General features: G+C 45.3%; 1 protein-coding gene across 2 annotated transcripts in view; it reads left to right on the top strand.

The window, feature by feature from the left end:
* The first annotated feature begins 486 nt into the window (after nt 1-486).
* FGF1 (fibroblast growth factor 1 (acidic)) overlaps nt 487-24672 on the top strand; it is an 89597-nt gene continuing 65411 nt past the window's right edge. The window contains exons 1-2 of one of the 2 annotated variants that reach the window (XM_012727903.1): nt 487-874; nt 10102-10259. The gene's annotated coding sequence lies outside the window, so the exon portion shown is untranslated. The remainder of the gene's footprint in view (nt 875-10101; nt 10260-24672) is intronic. The other variant, XM_004686835.2, reaches the window with a different exon arrangement.

The raw sequence follows: 24672 nt of genomic DNA, 5'->3' as shown, positions 1-24672 counted from the left end.
AGAGGAAGGCAGAATCACTGCGTTGGAGGGTTCGGGCCTCACTCCTGGGTAGGGCTCAGTGTGCCTGCCAGGCTGAGAAGGAATGTGCCTCCTCAAGGCTGAGAAGCTGGTCTCTGTGCCTAGAATAATGTGTATGTGCCAGCCATGTATTTCAAAGACCAGACTCAGACATAAAAACACTCTCCTCATCACATTTATCGTATCAGAAGGGATGTGAAAGGGTTGGTAAAACGTCAGTAATCTGGATCAATGGCTCCATATCCTCAAAGAAAGGCTCAGAGCAAGACTCCCACCCTTCTGCCTTATGCGGGGAAAGGTAGCAGGGACTAGTTGAGAAAGAGGAATGGAGTCAACTTGGATGAGATAACTGTCCTTTCACCTGGCAGCTGTCCAGACCCCAAATAGCTTTTGTGTCCAGTCCAAAAATAAGATCACATGAGAGGGGGAGAAATAAATACACAAGTGCTTGTCCTTGGGCTTTCCATGGGTACACCAGCATCAGACACACTGCTGGGGGCCCCAGAAGGAGGCAATTCTCTGCCTCCCTCCCTGGGTTCCAGGAGGCTGAGAACCACCTGCATCAGGGCTGGTGTGCTGTGTGGTGTACACACAGCCTTTCTCGTGAGGTTCCCTGAACTCCACTCACTCGAGAGGGAGCAGAAGAGATAGGTCAAGCAGATCCAGCAGCCTGGACTCCGGGGGGAAAAGAGCATCGCCTCCTTTTGCAGGACACTCCCTTCAGATGGAGAATGGAAACTCCCTTCCTCCTGCAGCAGCCAGTCCGCAGCGGTCCTGGTAGGTCAGTGTGGAAGCTGTAGGCTATTGCAGCTGCCGAGGCCCCAGAGAGAAAGTGCCTCAGAGCCAAAGCCAAGAGGTGAGTGCTTCTATTTCTCAAAGGGGCTCAGATTGCTGTAGACTTTCTATGTGGCTTCATGCTAGCACCCCTTCCCCCCTTCCTCTTCTCCTCCCTGATCTGGTCTGTGGTAGGCTTGAGTCTATGTGATGGATGCTAGAGTAAAGTATTCCTGTTCCCTTCTCTCATACAGAGGTCAAGCCACTTGCAGAAAGAACTAGTTAGATCTAGTTCGGGGCGAGGGGGGGGGGGTGATGGGCTTAAGGAAGCCATTCCTACCAAGTGAATTAGTGTTTGCTGCGATTCAAGATGACTTTTCCCATGTCTTCATCAGACAAATCCTATTACAGGAGAGTTAATGCTTAGTTTTAAAAAGCACTGCTGCATGAAATAGGAAATAAACAAAAGGATGCCAGCCAATTCTTTGTCACTGGGCAAAGGGAAAAAAATAGCAATGAGCTAAGCAGTTTCCTTCCCTCACCCCCTTTTCTGGATTTCTTAGAGCCCTGCAAAATATACTCAACAGATTCAAGGACTCCCCTTTTAGGTTGAGAACAAGAGGAATAAAGAATAAGAGGGATAAAAATCAAAGGTTTGGGGAAGAACTGCTCTAGTAGCAGAAGAAGAGAAACATTTTGCAGAATCTTGGTTTGCCCAGAAGTGCACATCCCCAGGCACTTGGGGGTACACCAGGCATGTGGTGTACACCTGGGCCACTTTAGGGACAGGTGGCCATGTCACCATCACTTGCACACACACGCCATTATTCCCTGAAACACTGCATAAATTATAGAATGCAAATATCTATGCTAAGAAGAAAACGCTAGTGGGAACAAGATAATAACTTGAGTAAGTCAAGATTCTTTTATTGACAATAAACTGACGCTCAGTTTGAAGAGACTTAGAGAAAATTTTTTAAAAAAGGAAATTTGTTTGCTCTTATAACTGAAAAGGCCAGGGTGGGATCTAAGCGCCAGATGATAATATCCTGAATGTCCCTCTCTCCGTTTCTAGTTTTGCCCCTCTATGTTGTTTCATTCCCAGGAAAGTCATCTATCATGGTGGCAAGACAGCAGCTCCAGGCTGACACCCTACTGGCATCACCAACCCTACAAGAACAGGTGCTTCCCTTCTCCAGCAGTTCTATCTAGACCATCAAGGTCACATCTCACTGGACCAATGTGGTCATCATGTCTGTCCCTGCCATGGGGATGACTTACCCCCTCAATTCCCAAACCACAAAGACTGAAAACAGTGAAGGGGTGAGGCCCCACAATCAAACAAGGTGCAAGGCCAAGGAGAAAGGGATTGGACCAGAGAAGGCCATGGCCAAGGGTTGCCACTCTGTGATGCTCTTTCTGCAATGATTTAAGCCTAGGAATCAAACGCCGCCAGCATCACCTCCCCTTGTCCTCTGTATGCCGCCTCGCCCCACACAAATTCATTGATGACAAACACTCTCACAGTAAGGGAAACTATTAACTGAACAAGAAATCAAAGACCCTATGGCATGTCCTTCCTAGAGACCCCTGATAAAGGGAAAGATGCAGAAGGCTTACCTCTCGCTGATTCCCCAGAATGACCACTCACCTGGGCCCCCAGCCTCCTGGCGCTCATATGGGTCAACCCTTCCCCTCACCGCCATAGCCTATTTCTGTCCCCCTCTGCTTTGCTGATGTGAACCCATCTTGCCTTTCATTGGTCAGCCTCATGCTGACCACCACCCCCCCTCGCCCCGCATACCCCAGGCCTTCTCTGCCCAGTACAGCCTTCCCACTACCTCCCTCTCTGAACTGGATGGGCACTCGCAGTATTTATAGCACACCGCTTACCTGTTCTTTAAGACAATGTCTCTCTCACCCAGAATTTTACATCCAAGGTGGGTGAGAGGAGGGATAAATTTCATCCCAGCCCTGTCTGTGGTGATCATGCAGAGTAAGTGTTGACAAAAGTAGATGGCCAGCCTCCTAAGAAAGCTTAGAAGGGGTGCTAGCTTACTTGAGGGCCTTTATTCTGATTTTGAAATGCAGTAACATTGATTGAGCACTAAATGTATGTTGAAGACTCTACAGGCATCATCTCAGCGAACCTGTACAGTGACCCTATCTTAGAGCAAACAGGAAGGTCAGGGGCACAGGGAATTCACCAAGGAGGTATCCCTGGGACTCTAGAGCATGAAGTGTTTTTGATGAAATGAGGTACAGTAGTCTTTGGGGAAACCCTGGAGTGAGGGCTTTAGAATACAAGCTTGCCCCTCTAGCTGTCCCTCTTGGCAGTGACCTTTCTATCACTTGACCAGGGGGAGGATAGCCTGTGGGATTTGGAAAGCACCAATTCTGAGCTCAAAGGAAACCGAACTCTTGAAAAAAGAATGAGTATTTTTTATACTGTCTGTGCCCACTGTTTCCTGCTGATGTGGTCATGTGTGGTACAGGTGGTGCTCGTGGTCTGGAGCCCATTTCTCTGTTGCACACTAACCTGCACATGCGCATTAGTAGCTTCTCAAGAGCAGATACTACTTGGTTTTGTCACCGATGTCACAGAGGGTCAGAGAGCTGGTGTCCTCACAGCCACAGTACAGGGAGGTGAGATGTGTCCCAGACTAGAGTGCAGAGAAGAAGGTTCCAGGGTGGGGATGGAGGACCTGTGAGATCTTTGGGAGCTAAGCTTGCTGGATATTCCATGAGGTAATGATAGAAAAAAAACAAAAGAATTTTATAGGCTAAGTAAAATGATTTGAATAAATGTTTAAGAGAAAAACTGAGAGTAGCTCTAGAGAAGTGAAAATACACATTTATACAAAAACTTGTAGACAAATGTTCACACCAGCATTTATTCATAAGAGCCAAACAGAAGGAACAAGCCAAATGTCCATTAGCTGAAGACTGGGTAAATAAAAAAGAGGCACAGTCATACAATGGACTATTATTCAGAAATAAAAGGGAATGGAATTCTGATGCATGCCACAACACGGGAAAAACTCAGAAACATTAAGCCTTTTAAGGGAAAGAAGTCCGTAACTGTGATTCATTTACATGAAATGGCCAGCACAGGCAAAGCTATAGAAACAGAAAGCAGATTCGCGGTTGCTTGGGCCTGGTGGCAGGGAGGGATGAGCGTCACTGCTGAAGTGGATGGGGTTTCTTTTGGGATGACAAAAATGTTCTAAAATTAGACAGTGGTGATAGTTGCACAACTTTGTGAATATACTAAAACCACTTAATTGTACACTTGAAATGTGAATTACAACTCAATAAAGTCTGAAAACCCAGACCATGGCTAATGAAAGAAGTATCCCAGTGACAGGGCTTCACTTCAGGATGTGGCCTCACCCTGTCGGTTGTGATAAGCTTAGGTCTTGACCCACAGAACTTGGCCACAGGCCACCCAGACATCCAAATAGAAAAGACAGAGATGCAAATGATAGAAGCCCTAGATTTCTTCCCACAGCCTAACTCAGATTAATCTCCCCTCTTTTTTGCATAGATCATTAAAAATTTTAAGGAATCAATCACAAACTTTTATCTTCATGTCTGAGTTTCAACTCACACTTCAAAAAGACTCCCTATTTTAAGATGATAAATCTTTTCCCAAGAGATATTTTTTATATTTTTATTGAGGTATAATTGACATATAACATATTAGTTTCATGTGCATGACATAAAGACTTGATATTTGAATATGTTATTGTAAATCTTACAAACTAATGCTTTCTTCTAAGGTTTGTCTTCTTACACTTAAATCTGATTCATCAGGAATTTAAATAATAACTGGAGATCTAGCTCTATTTTTATTTTATTTTTGCCAAATAACTAGCCAACAATTGATCTGAAGTCTTAAATTTGGGATTAAAATAGACTTGGTTTATTATGTAACTTCCTGAAATTAAATGTAAAAAAAAAGTGTGTGTGTGTCTATGGGTGTGTGTGTGTGTGTGTGTGTGTGTGTGTGTGTGTACACATTTATTGTCCTAAAAAACAGAACTGTAAATCTTGTCAGATCCTCATGGGTTTGTAACTCAGGAAACCCACTGAACACTCTACATTTCTTAAAGGAAGATCCAGGCAGACTGATTCCACTGTTTCACCACGAAGCCGAATCTGAGCAACAGGGCAGTTATTAAACAACTCCAGGAGAAGCAAGAGATGACTCCCAGGGGAAAGTTCTGTGTCACATGTCAGTGAGAATTGCAGCACCTTTGGTTTGATATTTTGCTGACATTACTCTCACTGGCTTCCCTTGGGTCCATAAAACTTCAGGTTTTGAATCATCTGTTGACAAATCAATGGAGCTGATAAGTCATTTTAGCTGACACAACTTGTGGGCCTCCTGTCACAAATAATTTGAGGCTTATAGCCCAATAAATATAAATAAGTAAGTAAATGATAAAATGAAAATAGAAATGCCATTAGAAAGATGGTGGCAAACCCTTCTGAGCAGATTAATGTAGTAAGTATACATACAATGCCCACCATGTGCCAGACACTATCTAGATGCCTGTTTCTCAAAATGTGGTCCCTGGACCAACACTATCAGCATCACCTGGGAACTTGTTACACATGGAACTGTCCAGGCCAGACATACTGAGTTAGGGTCCAGCAATCTGTGCCTTGATCAACGCTTCAGGTGATCATGATGCACATTCAAGCTTGAGAACCAATGTCTAGATACTGGAAATATAGTAATAAAAAGGGACGTTAAATTCCTGCTCACCTCCTGGAATTTACCTTCCAGTGTGTGTCACAGAGCAAAAAGTAATCGAAAATATAAATTTTCAGATATAGTAAGATATATAAGAAGAGAAAAAGCAGGGGGAGTAAAAGGTAGTGATGAGAGGCTGATCCAGAAGTTGTGGTCAGGGAGGAGTTGGTCTGGTATGAGACCAGCATGATAAGAAAAGCAACTGTGCAAAGAAAGAAAGAAAAGAAAAGTGCACTCCACAGCGGGGAAACAGCAGTGTAAAGGCCTTAAGTCAGGCCACACTTGTCCTGTAGCACTGGCACACTGTGAGAAAGGAAGAATGTGCAGGGCTGGACTTGAAAGACAGGTGGTGCTGGCAAGTTTGGTTGTTGCTCTTAGTGCAAAGAAAAGGCACAGAGTTTTGAGTAAATAGAGACATGATCTGATTTACCTTTTAGCAGGATCGCTCTAGAATGAACTTCAGGGGCAGGAAGCAGGGAAGTCAGGAAGATTTTGCAATAATATAGATGAGGAATATTGAGTGCTTAGATGAACTATACCCATGTGCAGAGATCTATTACTGGGGGGGGGGAATAAACATCAATGTAGGGCACAGCATACAGAAAACTGTTTTTGAAGCACACACACACCCAGGCGTACAGAGACGTCTTCCCCCTGAATGGATCCACATAAAAAAATTAAGAGAGATTAACTTCAAGGAGAAGGAGCTCAGGGAGGGTGATTTTATACATTTCTCCATATTACACATTTTTCACATATACAAAGTATTAATTTATTAAATATTTTAAAACCCAAGTTGAGATAAACGATGGGTCATCAACATCACAGAGAGGAAGCATGCCTCTCACAACCTTTTGTCAACATCCTCCCCTGAAGCAGCTGGAGAACCAAGCTAACAAAGTGGGGTAAGCTCCGTGCGCTTACATGACAGTGAGGTTGGGGGGGGTGGTGGCAATACCTCCCCCCCTGAGAACCATCTGACCCCATTTCTGTCCCACAGCTCTGGTGTCATTTGTGGCTGTCAGGTCTCCCTGGGCAACTAATACAATTTCCCCTGAACATCTACTGCATTTCCCTAAGCCCAGTTTGTTCAATGGCCACTCTGTCATCTTGGCAGCAGATCCAGCATGAGACTTGCAGGCCCATCATTTAACTGCATGATTGGCACAAACAGAAACAAATACTTTTCTGGGAGGAGAGAATAACATGCAGCTTCTGATTTCTCCTGTCAGCTGATTAGGATTTGTTGTGTCCAAACAAGGTCAAATGAGATTAGAAAGAAAATGCAGTGCGCCTGGTGTACATTTCACATAACTGCATCACTTAAGTAAACAGGATGAAGGAAGGGGAAATTTTCAAGCAAATATTGAATGTCAGCCTTAAGATTCAAGGACAAGAAGCCAGAGCTTCTATGTTATGCCTGGAGAGAAAAACTGTCTTAATTGGGGACATTCTGAATGAACCCTGCTGCTGCAACCATCCTCAGGTTCTCCCTCAGGTTCTTCTTTCATGTTGCTGTAGTTAAAAAGTAATCGTTTTGGGTTTTTTTCTTAAGATTTATTTATTTATGCATACCAAGCTGGGGTACAGGCCAGAGGTGCAGGGGTGGTGAGAGGATTCACCAGACAGAGTGGAGAGCAGAACAGGCCGACTGATGAAGTACACTGCTGAGGGGAGCAGCGGGCGGGTCAGGAGAGGTCTGCCACGCCAATGTGGGTCACCGCTGGGGCAGGGATCGAATTCATGCTGAAGTGGCTTTAGCTTCGTAGTGCTGCATTTACCCACTGTGCCACCAGGGAGGACCCAAAAGTAACAGTTTTAAGTCTGAGCACAGAATAAGTAAAACCTCAAGACACCACTTTCAACCTTTACTGCATTTCTAAACTCTCTCAGAGGCCGAGAGCCATTTTCTGCAGCAGCAACCACAAACTCCCAAGGAGTGGGTCCACCTCTTAGGACTCAGAAGGGAAAATCTCCTCTCCAGTAGCAGCTACATTTTAGACATGGGAGACTCTGACCTTGGTCTCACCTCTGTGGGTAATCCTACCCAGCATCTACTAGATTTCTGTCCATTTTCTCCCTTTCTTAGACCCACCCTCTAGTGCTAGTAAACCATACACACGATTTTAATCACCACAAGAATGGCTTTCAAAATGGTCTAAAAACTGAGGAAAGTTAAGGTTTCTGTTAGATCCTCTAGATAGGGTCCAATGTATTGTGGATACTTATTAAGAAGCATCAACAGCTATTATTTCCATGGACTATTTCCTGGCCCAGTGCTGAAGGGCTGTTCTAAGGACTGACTTTCAGACGAGGCGGCATCCCTATGGCCTCCCAAGCTAAATGATGATGGGATCAAAAGGCATGAATATTATCATGTCTCGTGACTCAAAGCATTTGTATGGGTATGATTTAAAAGACAAATCCAGATACCCGACATGGAAGTTGAAATAAATATGGAACTTGAGGAATGTTAAAGTGAAAGTGAAATCTAAAAACATTTCAACATGAGGGTAGGGGAGTAGTATTACAATATCTATCTTGAAGAACTGAGGATTCATTATTTCCCAGGATTTGAACAGTTACATTGCTTTCAAACATCCAAATAGGTACTGAAGAAATTAGTTTATGATAGCAACTAGCGATTATATTTGTTAAAAAACTGTGTGCTTGTGTCATTTTAAAACAGCATTTCACAATTGGTTATAATGGAGAAATAAAAATAAAGTAACAACCTGTATTTGCACTGATAGTTTTCAATGTGCCTTCACACACTTTGACACACTTGATGATGATGATGATGTTAACCCCATCAGCTCAAGAAAGATGTGGTTAGCACAGCCTCAATTAGCTCCTTCTGGAGAAGAGGGTCAGGAGCCAGAGGAGCTGACTTGCCCACGAATACCTGACAACACAGAGTGGGAAGGTTAAAGGGTGCTCACCTGAGGCAGGAGACCTGTCTTGAGTCACAAGTAGGTACTTTAACTAGCAGTGTGGTGCAACCTGGGTGGGGCTCTGAGCCACATCACTGTTCTGAGGAGTTAGGATGTTTCCTAACTTTAAAAACTACCACTCCATGTGGTTAAAATGAGTTAATATGCATACTGTATGCAGCATAATTGTTCTCTAAGATTTAGATAAAATTGTTCATAATATTTTGATCTTTTTGTGATAGAAGGCCCTTTGGACTTCTGCAGATACTCAGGAAGAGGATCAATTTTTAAATTGCAAATTCTCACTCTTTTGAGTAACTAAAAGTGGTAGTTCATGGAGATTCCAATTAATAAAGTTTAGAGAAATCAACTTTTTTCAATTCTTGAGTGCCTTTTAGGAGAACTGTCACTCAGATCTTCAGAAGGCTCCCTGAGGGTTCCTGGGTAGGACAGGAGGGTCGCTAGAGAAAAAGTTCCCTGGGGTCTCCTCCATGATGAGTTTGGAGAACAACTTCACCTCTACCTTCCCAAGGAAGGGAGAGACCAGAGAACATTTCTAGTTCTGACAGGTCATTCTCCACTCTATCTGAATCATGAGGTGGGTGGGCCTGTGTGCACACACACACACTCACACTCTGGGCTCAAATGCCTGCCTAAGGAGGAGGGACTCTTCAGCAGTTATAGGAATCTATTAATCATGTTTCTAAATTTGCTCTTCTCAGAGACACCTCCTGATCTGCATCCTTTCAGTCCAGTTTATTTCCCATCTTCTAGCCAAAGCGTTATTTGTACAGGCAGCTTCCTCCCTTCCTTACCCCATCCTGGCCAATGGCATCAAGATGAAGCCATTAAAAGAAGCCCTTCCCTGAAACTGCACTCACCTGAGGGTTCACCTAATTCCACAGGGACAGGTTTGACCACTGGTGAGAAACCACAGAAATATTCTCTTAGCAGCCTCTCCCCAGCCCTAACCTGGAGGGCCATTGCCTTGATCGGCTTTGCAAAATGTCCTTTGCAAGGCTTGGCTCTGGGAACAGCACATACAGACACATACACACACAGTGCCACACACAGACACCCTGTGCAAGTGTGCCAGATGACAGAACAGAAAAGGACTCCCTTTCATCCAGCAGCCTTCTGATTCCAGAGGAGCCACAACCTGCTGTTTCCCTAGTGACTGAGGTCTCAAAATAAACAGGATTCCGTTCAGACGGGCCAGTAGTCCATTCGACTCAGCCATTTGCCCCAAGACAAACCACGCTAAAATAACAGCCAGGGTAGCTGCCACCGCTGTCTGCTGTCTCTGCCTCTTTCCCTGCTGGCCAATAGTTCTGTGTTCCTGGACCTAATGCTGGCTGTGCAGAGCTGGGGGTACTTAGAGCTCTGTGTACATCCCAGTGGGTGGGGTCTATACAGGCAGTTGTTAAAGGCAGGTGCCTTCTGCTGATAAACAAGGCCAGTGCGAGAACTACAAGCTGCATTCTCAGCCCCCAGCCTGCCTCCCTGCTTCCCACACAGCCCTGAGGGACTGGTAGCCGGCTCAGTGGCACAGTCTCTGGAGGCGGACCAGCAACCTGATGTGCATGCCACGGCCCGTCCCCTCTCCCCACACAGAGCTGCAGGACTCGTGAGATTCAAAGCCAGTGTGGGGCTGCTGGGAAAGCAGCTGCAGTGTGGTGACAGTGACAAACGCACAGCAGAGCACTCCGAGTGGATACCCTTTCCCCTCACACAACCAGAAAGGCGCAGTCCTCAGCCTACAAGCTCTTCAGGTAAGAATCAGGGCATCTGTCCTGGGGAATAGAAAGCACGCTGTATTTGGAACTGGGGGAGTGGAGTGGTGGTGTGGTGGTGGTGAGGTGTGTGTGTGTGTGTGTGTGTATAAGTGTGTGTGTGTGTGTGTGTGTGTGTGTGTCCAACTGCAAGTATAAGGCTACTTAGAGAAAAAAACAATCGGGAGAAGTTGAGGCAGTGAAATGTTTTAAGCAGGTAATAATGGAACCAGCTATCTTGCAAGTGAGCACCAGAAGCTCCCCTCTGGCTGGGCTACAGCTGGGTGGCCACAGACTGCCCTGGGGGAGGGTTTGCTAATGACACAGGCATGTAAAAGTCACACCTGGGCCTTAAAGATTGTACAAATAATCATGCACCACTACCCCTTATCTTCACTGCCCCATTGCCAGGCTGTGAGGACTGGAGGGGGCAGGATGTTCTCATTCCTAATGTGCTGGACACAGACCTTGCAGTTCGACAGAAGCCAAAAGCTATGTCCTTGGTGAACCTGGCAGGCAGTATCCTGCTGTGTCACACTCACTCACTCGGACAGCCAGGACTCCAGCTGCCTCCAAAGGCCTGAATGGTGGGTGGGCACTTTAGATTTATCAGCCACTGACGGAGGAGTTTTGGAGTGCCATCAATAAGGTGGTATTCCTACAGCACCCCTGATTTCCAGCATGACTTATCTTGCCTTCTGGTATGTGAGAATTACATCGTCATTCCAGGCCCCCTCCAGATAGACACCAGCAGAGGATCAGTGGGAAAGGCTAGCCCCTGGGCACATTCTCTGGCACTTCTGCTCACCACACCCACGTCACCATTCCATGCCTAAAGTATGCCGGCCTTCTAGAAGGAGCACTAGAAAAATTCAGGCCTCGGAGTGAGAATTCCAGGCATTTAATCAAGAGCCCATTTTTCAGAGACCCAAGAGGAAGCCACTTTATCTCACCTCTCAGGTTCAGCAGAACACAAACATGGTGTTTTCTCCGGCTGTTTAAGTCCACCCCCACTTTTCTGCCTTCCTTCTGCTTCGGTAACCAGCACTTTCCCTTCCATTCAGTACAGGGATGCAATTGTTTGTGATTTTGCTCTGCAAATGCCAGTGGGAGGACACTCACGAGCATCCTGACACAGTGTGAACCAAGGGCTGCAAGAAATAGCCGTGGCTTTTGCAAAGTGTTGTCCTACAAAGGGCTGGCCTGCTGTTTACAGGGGCTGTCTGTGTGAATGAGTGCGGATTTTGGTAGGATCTGAATTCAGTCACAAATCCCCTTTTCTTTTGTTTTCCCTGAGGGTTTCTGAGGAAATTCCCTAGGCAAGGTTGTGTATCTGAAGGCAGGATCACCAAATCTGCTGCTGAGAGCAGTTGGCAGATACAGACGCTCTCCTACTGACCCTTCCTTTTTAAGAATGAGCCCATGACTTTGCACATGGAGTGCTTAATCAAAAGTAAAGCCGATTCACAAAACAGAGTTTCTTATAAAGCTCCCCTCTACCATCCCCAAATCAGGTGTGCCCATATACATATGTAGCTTCCATAAATGGCTTTCTGTTTCCAAGAAGAACATAAGGAAGCAATGGCCAGTTGACTAAGTGGTTTGCTTTTATAGGCCAGAGCACCAACCATGCTGTTTCCATGGTGACCGTAAATTGACATCCACATGCTCCACTGACACCGGGTGAGGGAGTGTCTGATACCAGGACAGAGTGGACTCACTCTGTGGACGAGCTTTCTGAGGACCTTGACTAAACTGTTAAGGACTGTGGAACTGTCAGTCCTGCTGTCGTTAGTTCCGGGATCACACTGAGTGGAAGGCACAACTCCCATCACACCAAAGAGGTGCTACTTGATATGCAACACCTTGACTAAGACTACTGGAATGATGACCTGTTGTCATCTGTGCCACACAAATACCCTGTGTTGGGTAAATCCTTATGCAGGACACATAAGTTGTAAGTGAGTGAGCATTTTTTCTTTCAGTATAGATTGATTGACTCATTAACACATTTCATGGAGTACTGACAAGTGTCCCTTCTTAGATGTGACTGGATCTAGCCAGCTCAACCACAGAGAAGGGAGGGGACAGGCCTAGGTGGGAAGGGACAGAGAATGGGCGCAGGCTTACAGGATGCCCAACTCAACAGGAGGAAAAGGCGCCAAGGTATAGGAACAAGCGCCTGGGCTAGTGGCCTACAGAAGGAGGAAAAGGAAGGGCTAGACATTATTTTGATTCCTAAAATTCACTACTTAGGAGATTTTAAAATAGCATAACATGTTGGCTAAGTGCACAGATTCTGCAGTCAGGCACAAATCTGGGGCTCACATTTAGATTCTGCTACTTATTAGTCCTGTGACCTTGTGCCTCAATAAACTGGGGCAACCAATCTTGTTACTTAACAGATCAAATGAATAACACTTTTTGCAGTGTCTGGTGTGTAGTGAATACTAGGTGAGATTTGCTGCTATTGTTACTATTATTATTGGTGAAAGGTGAGTTCTGGAAAGGCTGCCTGAGTCCATTTGCTCCAAAGTTTAGAGGCATCTATGAGTGACCCTCAGTGCCACCTCTGGGCAGCATGGAGGTGCTTTTGCACTGGCATTGGGTTCTGTGTGTGTCTGAATCTTCAGAAATAAAAGAGTTACGCTGTCAGCCCCCAGTGTTTCTTGAGTCCTTATTATGTACCAGGCACTTGTTTGACTCTACATGTTGACTTTGCTGAACCTTCATAATCGTCCTGTGAAGTGGGGGCTACCTTAGTTGTACTACTCAAGGCGTGGGTGGGTTGGGTCGCTTGTGAGGGTCACATAGTTACCAAGACTGTGGTCTTAACTAATATGCTGAATATTTGGGTGGTGGGAGGTGGGGACACTGGGGATGTCCTGACAGGCAGGTACATTTAGTGACAGGAATAGAGCAATTAGTATCTGAAGACCCTAAAAGCTAAGCTGAAAACACTGTTTGGACTCATGGCCTTTGAGACAAGATACAGGCTCTGGGTACAAAGTGGGTCTCAGGTTTTCCTGAACCAAGAAAAGAGGAAATGATCCTTACAAGGACAAGGATACAGTGAGGTTATTAGGACTGAATCCTTATATCCCTTAGGCCCAAGATCAGAGGTCATCTTGAGCTGAGCTGAGATGCATAAAGGCTGCTGCCTCCAATCACAGGCAGGAAGAATGACAATGAAAAAATTAGTGTCTGAGTGTAGTGATGTTTACAATGATGTAAACCTCATTTGCCAAATGCAATCCCTCTAAATTGTATATTTAAAACTTTAGAGAAATTTCTTCTATGCATAATTATTCAAGATCATCTGACTTTGTCACAGAATTACTGGTGATGGGAACAGGTTGGGGGCAGGGGGGTGGAGGGTGTGGGGGGTGTGGGGAGAAGGGTAGAAGGGATAGCTATTGTGTACCAGGGCTGTGTAAATGAGGGGGTTATTGATGGACAAGATCCTCCAGCACCTGGCGTTTGATTCAGGAATGTTCAAACTTTAAATAAGTACATAAAAACCACAGAACTTGTTTAAAAAAAAATCAGGTTCCTGGATCCTACTCAGAGTGGCCCTGCTTTAGAAGGGTTTGAGGGACCCAGGATTCTCCATTCCCGGGATGGGACCTGGGTGACTCTGCTGCCTCTGATCCACACCATAGTGAAGAAGCCTCCAGAACCATGAGATACAACATTTCTGCTGTTTAAGCCTTTTTATCCGTGCTACTTTGACAGCCCTAGCAAACTAGTAGGTGAGGCACCAGACTCCTAGTGCCCCTCGAGGCCCTGACTTTGGATGATCTTGCTGAAAAGCAAAACATTACACCAAGAACAGCAACTTTTCCTTTTCTTTAATTCTAAGAGGTTTCCTGCTGGCTAAATGGTGTTTGTGATAGCTCATAGGGTGGTCCAAGGCCCAGAAGAGGAAAAAAATGAATGAATAGAAAGGGTAAAGTAGGAGGAAGGAAAACCAGGGAAAGGAAAAAGGGCTGGAGAACAAAGATGTGTGTAGAGAACAGGGAGGGGTATGCATGGGAAGGAATGATATCTGACCACTTCAGCCTTATTTAGCTCATCCTTGGGTCCCCCATGTGCCAGGGAGCACGTTGTGTGGTGGGGGCCACACAGAGCCTGGAACTAGCAAACCCTACCCTCATGAAAGTCAGGAGGCATGTGGCAGAGGGCCCCACCCAGTCTGGGGGTCTGAAAAGCTCTGGGGAGGGTTGACACGGGTTGTGACCTGGAGGATCATCAGGCATCAACTTGGGTGATGGCTGAGTGTACCTAATGGAGGGAGGAGCATGTCACATGGTGTGAGGAATCATGGTATCACCAACAGCAGAGGGAAGGCCCATGTGACCGGATACAGGGACAAGGAGCAGGGAGGGGCCAAACGTGAGGACCATGTTGAGGATTTAGGTCCTTAAACTGAGAGTCGCAGAGAGCAAGAGGAGAAAGTGAACCTACAAAGGGCAAACTCATTACAACAAAAGGAATCTGGGATAGAGAGAGCATGGTTCAGCAAAGGATCAGCCCTGAAGCAAGACTTCAGGCTTCTTAAGCTCATAAAACTGGAGCTGGCTGCATCCCTTTAAAAGAGTGAAGGCCGGCCCTCCCTGGTGGCACAGTGGGTTAAAGCACTGCACTGAGAAGCTAAAGTCACTTCCACATGAGTTCGATTCCTGCCTGCCCTGGAGGTGACCACATGGTGTGGCAGACCTCCCCTGACCCGCCCGCTGCTCCCCTCAGCAGTGTACTTCGTCGATCTGCCTGTTCTGCTCCCCACTCTGTCTCTGGTGAGGCCTCTCGCCACCCCTGAGCCTCTGGCCTGTACCCCAGTTCTGTATGCACAAATAAATAAATCTTTTAAAAAAAAATAAAAAAAGAGTGAAGGCCCAGGCCACTTCCCAAATTGTCCTTGCTATGTTCCTCTCAATACAGCATGTTCTAGGTGTTTGGGAAGGGTATGAATAGGGACAGCCTTCTTCTGCTGGTGAGGTTAATTTATTAGCAAGTTGTCGGTCAGGCCACACTCAGACTGGGGTGCATCAGGCAGCTCTTCTTTGCCATCTTTTGAAGGAAACAGGCCTGCTGAATAACCTCTCCTTTGCCTGCAACACTATGCCTGAAGCAGCAGGAGGCAGACTATTCAGCTGGGCTATGGTGCAAAGTGGAGATTCAAGTTGTAATGGGGAAAGGGATGAGCCCAGGAAGCCCAGGTCAACCCCCTGAGGGCACCAGGGGTGAAAGCAGGCAGAAAGTGATGAAAGGAGAAGCAGAAAGAACCTGAAGTCAAATGTTGCCTTATTTGTAATTTCATGCAAGAAGCAACAAGACAGGCACACAGCCTGGGGGAATTCCAGCTTGGTGTCCGCAGCGTTTCCAAGGTGCCTGAATGTTTTGGCTACAGAGACGCAGACACAAACACAGAGACAGAGACATAGACAGACACAGACAGACCGACATACACACCATTTTCATCACTGAACTCCATAGCCTTTGCCATGTACCCCACCTGCCACGAGAGAATTTGAGCAGAGGTGCTGGAGTTGGCTAAGCAGAGATGAATTTTTAGGGTAAGTAGCACATGCTATGGAGAAGCAAGGTGATTTTTTGGAAGGTAAGAAAACAGCCAGGGGGCCTTTGCAAGAGCAAGCTGCCCCTCCACACACACCTCTCAGATCTTCCCACCCCCTCAAGCCCCACTGGCCTCTTTTCTATTCAATGCCTTTTCCTGCCTCTCAGACACTGTAATAGCTGCTTCATCTGCCTGGACCACTTCACCCAGTTCTCACAAAGCAGACCTCTTTTCAACCTTCAGGCCTCATCTCTGATCAACAACTCAAAGAAGCTTTCTTTCCTGTTACTCCCTCTCTTAACTGTTTGCTTCATGGAACTTAACAGTCTGTGGTCAACTTGTTAAGCTTGTAGAATTTGCTGTTGCCCACACTCCCCACTAGAACAAGAGATGCATGAGAGCATCTCTCTTGTTCTCTGCTACATCCTCAGTGCCTAGGATAAAGCCTGCTCATGCCTTAGATGCTCAATATTGATCCAAAGATGAATGCGAGAATCATTCACTCTTAGGAGTGGGAAAGTTAAAACCACAGACAGTGGGATACCCTCCCCGCCCCCCTCCCCACTCTGCCCACCCTTTGTTGCTCCACACAGCTCTGGAAAGGCCTCTGACCCCAACTTAGGAGGTCAAGGGTCAGGTTCTCACGGTTCCCAACACCCCATGCTACCAGTCAATTGCTCAGGTTTAGCTGGCTTGGCTTCATCACTTTAGAGAACTTACTCTGGAAGCTTGGAAAAATCTAGCCTAGTTGTATTATTCATGCTTAGAGATGAATAATTTCTTTTGGTTGACGGGCGTCAAAAGCACACAGGCCCCCGGAAGGGAGACATCCATCGATGAGTTCCAACCCGCGCACCCATGGAGGCAGAAGGAAAAACTCAGCTCCTCCTTTGTCGGTGGCCTGATGGGAGAGTAAAAGCAGCTACATTGATTAATCAATGTGTGCAAAGTGCTGCACCAATACCTGTGGGGACATAAAGAGCTTCTAAAAGATGAGACTCTTCTCATCCTTCCTCAGAATCTTTTGTCAGAATTTAGAAGCAGCAACTAGGGGAAAGTTGAGAATAGATTCTCCAGCGTCTCTCGCAGGAGTCAACATAGCAAGTCCACAGAGAACATTTCTCTGGTTAAGAGTCAGAGGCAGGGTCAGCATGGGCTTCCTGGCATTTAGTGATCGGGTGATGTTTAAGTTATAGGAGCACAGCCCTCCTGCAGCCTCCATCAGTTGTTCAAGCTTGACGTGATAATGGGATATTTGTAGAAGCAGAGATGCAGGCCATTCTCAGAATGAAATCTCCATTTGGCCACACAAAACATAATACATTTTCCATTTCTTCACTGAAGGCTTCGGAAGTAGGGTCCAAAGTTCCTGAGAAAGACCACTGATGTGGGAGACCAGGAATTCTGGTGGTTGCAATTCTGCCCCATCTCTCTCACTACCCTGCATTGCTTTGGGGTTGCAATCTGTGCAGCAGAAATAGTTGGGGGAGTTGGGGACGGAGGTCGAGAGCACCAACTCTGGGGCAAGACTGAATTTGAATTCTGGCTCTGACACTCAATAGTTACATACCCTGGCCAAATTAAATAATCTCTCCATTTCTATATTATAACGATAATAATGGCACCCAGAGCCTAGAATTGTTGACATGAATATGTGAATTACCATCCCATAGTGCATTCAAGTGTTACATGATTAGCATTAGTTGTTGCTATCTAATAGGGTTGGTTTAAGAATTGAGTGAGACAATGTATGTAAAGCCCTGAAAATGTTTAAGTATATAATGCATACATAGAACATTTGCTCAATAAATTATTATCACTGCCACTTACAAGTTTTGCAGTTTGCTATGGTTTTCTTGAAACCCTCATAAGAATGTATTTCAACTAAAAAATGATCTGTGTTCACAAAGGTCAAACCTGATGTTCCCCTGTCAGTCTTCCTTGTTTACCTTTTCGGCACTTAACGCCTCATGTTAGCAATCTAGAGCTAGCCACGCAAGTCCCTTAAAGAGTGTAAGTGTGGGACAGGCTCAGGCTACTCCTTCAGCAGTTTTCAGCTACAGGCACTTCCAACCAACCAAGAAGAGATGACTAAAGCAGGTTTCTTCTACTCAGATTACAAAAAGTCTTTAGGATTCCCGCCCATCCAGGGGCATGTAGTCCCTCTAGTGCATGGACACATACTCCCTGAAATTCTGCTCCATGTTCTCTGGCTCTGGGATTTGAGTTTAACTTGTCTCAAAGTTGACTGTAGTGATGAAAGGGACAGCCTGCTGTCAAATGTAAACCGAATGGCCACGTTGCTCTGAAGCTGCCGGATGCTCACTCGCCCTCCCTCTCTAGGTGACCTTGGGGATAGACCTGGTCCTTACACTTTGATTTCTTTCTCTGCAGGAGGATGGTTGTGGAGGTTAATTAATGGTGGTGTGGAAAGCTCCTGCTGTCTCTTTCCACACTTGCTAATTATCTTCCCTCCTTTTGGCCGCCCTGACCATCACCTAGCTGTGGATATGGAAACCTGCTAAGATCAGCATAGTTCAGTGGTTTGCAGATAGCTGCAGATAGAGGCCTGCACTGTCAGCATATAAGTAATCTTCTGCAAGCAGCCTGGAAATATGGATAGTGGGGTCCAGGTCATGGTCTAGAGGCAGGATGCCAGAAGTCTACACTCTTATTTAAGTCCTTCCTTGCATAATGGGGCCAGACCCAGAATATGTATTTTTGAGCCTGCTTCTCTACTGGGTAGTCAGACCTCCCCACTAAGCCCTGAAGACTGCAGGTCTTTCATAAAGGAGGCAGCCCCCTCCCTGACCCACTATGACCCAGATGCCTCCACCTCCCATACAGCTGGTTCAGGGTGGATCCAAATGTAGGCAGTGCAAGTTGGGGTGAGAGTGTTTCCAAGGTGATGTCCGAATTGTTTCTAGTGACCCATTGACCTGACCCTCCCTGCCTCCTGCTGCCCCAGAACCGAGCCAAGACTCAGGAGGGCGGCTACACCTCGGATGTCTGGCTAGGGCCCTCCTATGGTGGGAGGCTTAGATCCCACGCTGGGATGGGCCCTGGGGAAGGTCAGGGGAGGATGAGCCAAAGCAAGCCTCATCGCCTCTGTTACCTCCCTGCCTTTCCCTCTTCTTCTGACAGCATGGCAGGCAGATGTAGGGTGTGGAGGCTCCTGTTTCATTCTTAAAAACATCTCTTTTAAAAATGCTAAGCATATTTTACTATAGGATGGATACATATCTTGAATTGAATACTTTAAAGTCTTTCCATATGCTTCAGATCAAGAGAAAGCGTTCTGGTGACTAATTAGGAACCCCCAAATGCTCTTAAGTCAGTGTTTTCTTGGAGTCAAGGTTCCTTTCTCTTTCTGGCCAGTCCCACATCCTGCTGGGCCTACACTAGTCTGCTCATGTTTCTCATTATCTCTCCCCCATCCTCTCAAAAGCCTCACTCCACCCAGGGATTTTATTTTTAAACTTGCACACTAATGCTAGGGCTGAGTAGGACACACTGCCCACACTCACGGGAAACTGGGCTGCCTGGAAAAGTATCCCCCTTTTCAGAGGCTTCCTTTCTCTCTCCCTCCTTTGCATATGTAGTGGGCACCCACTCTATGAGGATCCCACCCCAAGGATACAGCAATAAAGGGATAGATATGTCCCTGCAACTGAGTAAGAGAGCCAGGAAATCAAAGGCAGACAGGAGACAGGGGACACACACACACACAGAAAGAGAGAGAGAGAGAGAGAGAGCAAGCCACAAATAAAAAAATAAGCAGAAAATTGATAGTGATAAGATATACTTTTAAAGGGAGCACATAAGATCATGAAACAAGAGAAGTTGTGGCAAATTAGGTAGAGAAGAAAAGTTTCTTTAAGGAGGTGACATAGAAGTGAGACCAGGAGAGTGGGGGCTGCCAGGGGTGAAGGCTATTTTTAGTGGAGGGAGGAACACTATATAAGACCCTGAAGGCGGCAAGATCTTAACGTGTTCCAAAAGCCCAACAGAAGCTCAGTCCTCAAGTAGAGCAAGCGGGGGCAAAGTGGTCAAGATGAGGCTGGGGAAGCATACAGAGAGGCCATGTGGGCCTGGAGTCTTGAGTGGAGAGCTGACTGCAGGGGCAGAAGACAGGCAGATTTGTGAGTCAGGAAGTGACAAAGCTGGCAAAAAGGAGAGGATGGTGGCTGAGGCTGGAGCAAGGCAGCACAGCCAGAACAGGCTGGCTCTCCCAGGAGTTTTCTTCCAAGGTACTCATAGGGCAGAAGACAGCACCAAGACCGGAAGTCAAAGAGTTGGTCAGTAAAACCAACAAACTGGGGCTATCAATTACCTGTAACTGGCTGTGTTCACTAGGTCTCCAAGCACAATTAAGTAAGGTCTTTGTCCAATACTGGCTCCCAGGATTTTCTGAAAAGTGTGTAAATACTCCAGTCTCTTTTTAAACCAAGACAGCTCTCTCTCCTTACCCCTCTGGTTGGGACAGGAGGCCAAATGGCTTTGACTGAGTGATCTCATCTATGTACAAAATTCAAAGGAGACTTTATGTGCCTGTATGACCTCTCCCAGAGAAACACAACTGTGTTATTGATCCTCAGAAGAAAGGACATGGAAAATGAAACAGAGCAGCCATTTTACACAGAGTAAAAATAATAATAATCACTATTACTTGGGTACTTCAAAGCACCTTACTTGCTGTAACTCATTTGATTCTCACAAAAGACTGTGCGGGTACCACACAACCATTTCCACTGGAGATGGAGCAAAAGCTGAGAGGAGAGAGAAGATGTCAGGGTAGAAGTGGCAGAGCAGGCCAGGAGGCATGTGGACTCCTGACAGTGTACCCAGCCCAGCAGCTGTTTGCTTTGGTCACTACTGTGTTTGTAAAACTGCACAGAAAAAGACCTGAAGGAAGTACCCAAAGTGCTAGCAGTACAGGGATATGGGTATATTTGTTTTTAGTTTTTTAATATTTTGAATACACAGTGCCTGTTACATAGCAGGTATTCTGAAAGTGCTTAATGAAATTGTTGCGTTAATGAGTATGTATTATTTTAAAATTACTTTTATATAGTTCACTCACATATTTCATTATATGAAACATAAGTAATAAATGATATCAGATAAGCTTTAAGAAAAATATAAGAAATTTTAAGAAAATAAAAATTTGCTCATCATCCAGATGTTATGACTATTAAATTATTAGTAATCGTGATTGATCCCTTTCTAGTTTTCTTCCCCTGTGTTTATGAATGTACCTTTCTCTCTACCTATCCATTTGCGCATAAATATATATTTAAAAAAAGGATCAGATAGTGTTTATAGAAATACAATTTACTTTTTCATTCTCCATTCCTATTCTTCTAAAGGAGAACTTCTAATGGCTGTGCAGTATTCCTCTATAATTTAATGAGTCCTCTATTATTGGATATTCATTTTGTAGCCACTATTAGCAATACCATATTGAACATCCTTCTATAAAAACATTTATGCTTATTCTATTATTATTAATGAGGAAAAGGTATTACATATTGAAATACAATAGTGAGAGACTTATTCTTAGGGCTCTTTGGCTAGGTCAACCAACATGTTTCTTGCATTTGTCCTTTAAAATCATTTGATGCTGAAGAAGTATCATTTAGAATATTCCCCATTTTCCCAATCTGGTCATTACTCACTTCTCAATTATGTTTTTGGTGTAATTCTCCCACAATGGAGGTAGGAGAAATACCCTAGTTGAAGACGAAATGGGGGTTGAAGTTAGACAACTGGGTCTGAATTCCAAACCTACTCCTAACCAGTTCTCTGCCAGGCGAGTTCATTGTTCTGGGCCTCAATTTCCCTATGTGTAAAATGATATAAAAAATTAACACAGTAAAGTTGTGCTAGCATTTGCCTGGCATAGAGCAAATGCTCAGAAAGTGGTAGTTATCATTATTATGAAGATGGAAAAGAGTTTCTTCCCAAGTTCAGTACTTTGGAAAAACTCTCTCCTATCTCACATTGCAGGACTAAAGGAAAAAATGGATTTAAAAATCACTCAACATATCCTCTGGTCATGTTATCCTCTTGCTGTTTTTGTGTGTTAAAAGTCTAAAGTGCTCAGAAACAATTGGCTCTTTATTTCCTTCTTCACCGAGAACCAGGTTTGCTGGATTAGAGATATAGTTAAATTCTGTTGTTCACAGCTGCATTAGGAATGTAGACTTCCTTGCCATTTAGCCAGCTGTGTTTTATAACTGTCTATTCTAAAATAAAAACAAAGCAGGCAAAAAAAAAAAAAAAACTGTCTACATCAATCCTAAATTGCTCTGTTTTCTGTAACGAAAGAGAAAATTTCCAACCCCTAAACCAGACCACAGAAAGAATTAATCTGACTCATATCCTATATCAATTGTTAACACAGACATGCTATTGGCATGTAGTATGTGCTCAGTAAGCATATACTGAGTATATGCTTTCTGTACAAGCAGCAAACTGTTGAGAAATCAATCAATATATTAATTTCATCTAAATACTATCAGCATCTGTTCAGAGGGTCAGACAATGATGACAGATGATTACATAAACAGATGGCTTTTCAATTCATAAGTTGAGTCTTGGGAAACTTTTTCCTCCTAATTCATGACTCTTGAAATGTATTTATGATGCTGGCAGAATTGTGTAAGGACTTCTCTACACTGCCATCAATGGGAGCCCATGTGCGAGAGCACTTCTATGGCCAGTCCAAATTATTCCTGTTTTGTCTAGCTATGGGAAATGTTCAGAAAAATCGCAGTGTATGTGTAATAGTATATCCTCAATGGCCTATGGTTCAGAGATCCAGATAACACATATGACTGTAAGGCAACCCAAAGTTGGGCCAAGAAATTAACTTCAGGACAAACCCCTGAAGTCAATAGCTATAAAGCAGCCTATCACTACCAAACAGACTGCTGGCACCAGTGGGGCAGTCAGCAGTTGGCTGACTGCTTCTGTGCATAAGAAGTCATGCCATGGGAGATTCAAATAAAATGTGTTTCTGCTCTCATGCTGTCATAAGCCAGAAGGAGAGATCAACCAAAAGGAATCTTAGAGGGGAATGAAGCCACTGCTGAGCAAAGCACAGAACAGCGAGTCAATGAAAGAAGGACCCTTCTTACTGGAAAGGTGAGGGGGGCTTTTGCAGTGGTGGTAGCATTCGATGTGGACCTTGAAGGGGAAGAAGCATTTTAATTAGAAGAAATGAAAAGGGAAAGGTCTTCTGGGCTAAGGAAAAACCATAAACCAACTCATAAAGTCCTGGAAGTACCTAGTGTGCAACAGAGAGAGGATGCACCCAGATGCTTGAGATGGGGAAGGATGTAGTGGGAGGCAAGGTGATTTAGACCAGACTGGGGACACTGACATGATTCACCGAGGACCTTGGGGGTTTAATGCCTGGCATGCAAGAAGCAACAGAAGGTGTAGTGTGTGCAGTTCTTCCTTTAGAAGCACCTCAGTGGCAGTGTGAAATGAAAGGAACAGCAAAGCTGAGAGACAAGAGACCCCTCCTGAAGGTCCAGCATCTGAAAAGAGGTCCTGTTTTACCTCTTTGTAGCTTTTGGATAGTGTGGGACAGAACAGCCGTCCCCTTTGAACACAATGACCCTGGACCTTTCAGCCTCCAGGGTTTCTTTTCTGAGATAACAAGTTGCATTGGGCATCTCTGGGGACAGATCATCCCCAGGGTGGCTGCCTGTCTGCTCTCTTTAGGCTCCAGTTTATTCTCCTTTCACAAGCCAACTCTCCCCTTTGCTCCCACCCTCCTGCAGCTGCCTCTCATTCTGGCTTCCCTCCAGATCTCTGCTTTTACTGCGTGCCTGACACTCACTCTGGAGCTACAGGCAACCCTCATCCCAGAGGTGGTACACTCCAAAGCGAGCTCAGTATCCACCCTGCTAAATGGACTTCTCCAGGTGATGTCCACTCTCTCAGTAAACAGCCTCTCCAGCCACTGCTGTCCTCGCCATCCACACCCCTGAGTTATTTCTGATCATTTCTTTACAGAGCTTCTCTCACTTCCCAAATTCTCCTTTTTCTCTTCCCAAGTGACTTTAGAGTCAACCCTTTCCCTTCTACTCACAGAGCTCTAGTTTAGACTCTTCGGCATTTGAACAGTTATTTCCTGAGCCCCAGTGGCTGTGTGGGGACAGAGCAGTGCAGAGGAAACACATGGCCCCTGCCCAGGACTAGCTTGCAGTCTAGTAAAGATGAGGAACAGTAACCTGGACTTGGAAGAGTAATGAACTTTCCAGAGGTATAAACAGCAATGTGCCCCCTCAGCCTCTGCTCTAAGCCCCACCAAGAACTTCTTGTTGTTGGTCCAAATTTCCTTAAAAAATCTCCAGATAAAATGTCAACTCCTCTGAATGGCATCATCTGAGGTTCTCTGTGACCTGACCCTAAACTAGCTGTGTGCTGCCTGTGCGTCCTGCACGCCTCTGCTCATGCTGGGAAGGCCCCTCCTTGCTATACTGGGTTTGGCTCAAGCTTTCTCTTCATCCCATGTCCACATGTTTAAGCTCTGTTTGCCCTTGTGGCCAAGCGGCCACAGCTCCCACCAAATCTTCCCGGGCCCTTCCCCTACCATCCTTGGCATCTACATCACAACACTGATCCCAGACTGTCATATTTATGATTTTTCTTCTCCCCTCTGTTAAAGACAGGAAGCTTGCTTGGCCTATTCATACTGAAAAATCATCACAATAAAAATAACAACTCAAATCATGAGATACTTTCTAGGTGCCAGGTACCATGCTAAGTGCTTTACTTGGCTTACCTCTCTGCATCCTTAGAGCAAAACCGGGGGGGGGG

Source organism: Condylura cristata, unplaced genomic scaffold (assembly GCF_000260355.1).
Source record: "Condylura cristata isolate star-nosed mole 26May11 unplaced genomic scaffold, ConCri1.0 scaffold00021, whole genome shotgun sequence".
Lineage (NCBI taxonomy): Eukaryota > Metazoa > Chordata > Mammalia > Eulipotyphla > Talpidae > Condylura > Condylura cristata.
The sequence above is the reverse complement of the archived record's forward strand: the minus strand, read 5'-3'. Positions and strand labels throughout refer to the sequence as shown.